The following is a 3127-nucleotide window of genomic DNA, read 5'->3' on the forward strand; positions in this document are numbered from 1 at the left end:
GGCTGTGTCGGCGACCCGCTCGGGAGCTGGAAGTAGGGAGGCGGCGTTGGTGACTACCTTGGGAGCTGGAAGCAGGGAGGTGGCATCAGCGACCCCCTCGAGAGCTGGAAGCAGGGAGGCAGCGTCGGTGACCCCCTCTGAAGCTGGCAGCTGGGCGTCGTTGTTGGTGACCCCCTCTGGAGCTGGCAGCTGGGCGTCGTCGTCAGCGACCCCCTCTGGAGCTGGAAGCTGGGTGTCGGTGACCCCCTCTGGAGCTGGAAGTGGGGCGGCGACCCATGTGAGATCCAGAAGCAGGAGACTGGTGTCGTTGCCGACCCACTCGAAAGCTGGGAGCAGGGGAGTGGCGTCATCGCCAACCCACGTGGAATCTGGAAGCAGGAGAGTGGCGTCATCGCCAACCCACTTGAAGGCCGGGAGCAGGACAGTGGCATCGTCGCCAACCCACGCAGGATCTGGAAGCAGGGGAGTGCCGTCATCGCCAACCCACTTGAAAGCTGGGAGCAGGAGAGTGTCGTCATCGCCAACCCACGCAGGAACGGGAACAGGAACAGGCTCAGGGCGGCGTCGGCGCACCGGCCGAGCTGCTCAGGGGCAGAAACAGGAACAGGCTCGAAGGTGGCTGCAGCACGCTGGCCGACCCGCTCAGGGGCAGGAGGTAGGAGGGCACTGTCACCAGGGGCTGGAAGAGGAACGCCATCCTTGTCGGTTAACCCCTCTGGAGCAGGGAGCAGGAGAGGGCTTTGGCGATCCAGCCAAGCCCCAAGGAACCAGAGGCAACCGCGTCTGTTGGCAAGTACTCGTTGGCACACTGTAGACTTGGTACCCTGGCGGGGATGCTGTCGTCGGCACACCTGGGTTTCTCAGTCTCAGCGGGGAGGTTTGGGTAACCATGCCAAGGGGCGGACTCCGGGGTGCCGTCGGCGCACCGGCCGACCCTCTGGGAAACAGGCACTGGAACAGGCTGTGACTGTGGAGGCGGCCGGTGGGGCAGGCCCCGCCCGCGGGGACCTCCTGTGGAGCGTTCGCCGTGATGCACAGGGTGGTGGTAACCTTGGCGGGAATGTTTCTGTCGGTGCACTGAAGGTAAGGGGTTTCAGCGGGGACACTTTCATCGGCACACCAAGAAATCCCACGTGCTAAAGGGACGTTGACCTCAGGAGTTGTTGCTGCAGGAACAGGCTGTGACTGTGGAGGTATTGTGGCTGTGGGGACACCCCCTGGCGGGGAACTGGGGATGGGGCCACCTGGAAGGGTTCACCATGACGCACAGGGTGGTGGTAACCATGGTGGGGACGTTTCTGTCGGTGCCCTGAAGGCAAGGGGCTTCAGCGAGGACACTTTCGTCGGCACACCAGGAACCTCCCCATGCTGAAGGGATGTCAGGAGTCATAGTTACAGGACAGGCTGCTGCTGCCGTGGCTTGGACTGCTGGGGCTGTGGAGGCTGCAGCTGCTGTGGCTCAGGCACAGGTCTGCAACCTATAATGCGGTGAAAACAAGTGCAAACAATCAGGAGCAGGTGAAACTAATGTGAGTGATTATTAAAGTAAAAAGACCAAAACTGAGGTGAAACAAAAACAGGAAGTAATGTCAAAATAAAAGCATGACAGGAAACAGCAGAACCGAAGCATGACAAGAGTAGAGTAGAGTAGGTACTTTATTGATCCCACAGTGGGGAAATATCTGTGTTCGGTAATGGTTCGGTTCCTTAGGATAAAATATTTTAGGAACTGGGACCACACAGTGATGTGCCCGGGATTGCACCATTTGTTATTTATGTACACCGCCAACCCCCTTCCTAGTGTGAATCCATGAAGGGAGACCACACAGTCAGAAATGTCATTGTTCAGCCAGGTCTCGGTGAAGCACAGAAGGCTACTCTCCCTGTACTCCTGTTGCAGTCTCGTTAGTGCTGTTAGCTCGTCCATCTTGATGGAGAGGGACCAGACGTTTCCCATAATGACAGATGGTAGACATGTCTTATACCGCCGTTTCCTCTCCTGGCGCTTTATGCCAGCTCTGCAACCCCGCATTTTACATTGTATAGATGACAGACTGCAACAAAAGATTGTTGAATGGTGGATCAACTTCCAAGCAAATTCAAGCCAACCTGCAGACACAGGGTGCAACAGCTCACTCCATCTGTCGCCATCCGAATGACAAGGGACACTATGGTAGGAAACCCAGGGGGACCCCACTGCTGACACAGGAACATAAAAAAGCCAGATTGGAGTTTACCAAAACTTACGTGAGGAAGCCACAATCTGGGAGAATGTCCTGTGGACAGATGAAACTAGAATAGAACCTTTTGGTCAAGCACATCATTCTACTGTTTTCAGAAAACAAAATGAGACCTTCAAAGAAAAGAACATGGTTCCTACAGTCAAACACGGTGGAGGTTCACTGATGTGTTGGGGTTGCTTTGCTGCTTCAGCCACTGGATGTCTGGACTGTGTGTCTGGCATTATGAAATCTGAAGACTACCAACAAATTCTGGGTCACAGTGTAGGGCTCAGTGTCAGAAAGTTGGGTCTCTGTCAGAGGTCATAGGTTTTACAGCAAGACAATGACCCAAAGCACCAGAAATGGTTTCAGACAATGTGCTGGAGAGTTCTGAAGTGGCCAGCAATGAGTCCAGATCTAAATCCCATAGAGCAGCTGTGGAGGGCTCTAGATGCTGAATTCTTTTGATTGAAATTTAACATGGATAATATTCATTCATTCATTTTCTACCGCTTAGTCCCTGAACGGGGTCACGGGTGGGGCCGGAGCCAATCCCGGCCGGCAATCGGGCGAAGGCGGGGTACACCCTGGACATGTCGCCAATCCATCGCAGGGCTAACACATAGACGAACAACCACACATACACACACACACTCCTATGGGCAATTTAGAGACACCAATCAACCTAAGCTGCATGTCTTTGGTCAGTGGGAGGAAGCCGGAGTACCCGGAGAGAACCCACGCAAGCACAGGGAGAACATGCAAACTCCACACAGAAAGGTCCCAGGTGGGGCCCGAACCCGGAACCTTCTCGCTGTGCCACCGTGCTGCCCTACATGGATAATAACGGTTGTATTTTTGTAACTCTGAGGCAGACACTGCAGATCATGTGTTTTTTTTGTAAT

This window comes from Monopterus albus, unplaced genomic scaffold (genome assembly GCF_001952655.1).
Source record: "Monopterus albus unplaced genomic scaffold, M_albus_1.0 scaffold87.1, whole genome shotgun sequence".
NCBI classification, from domain to species: domain Eukaryota; kingdom Metazoa; phylum Chordata; class Actinopteri; order Synbranchiformes; family Synbranchidae; genus Monopterus; species Monopterus albus.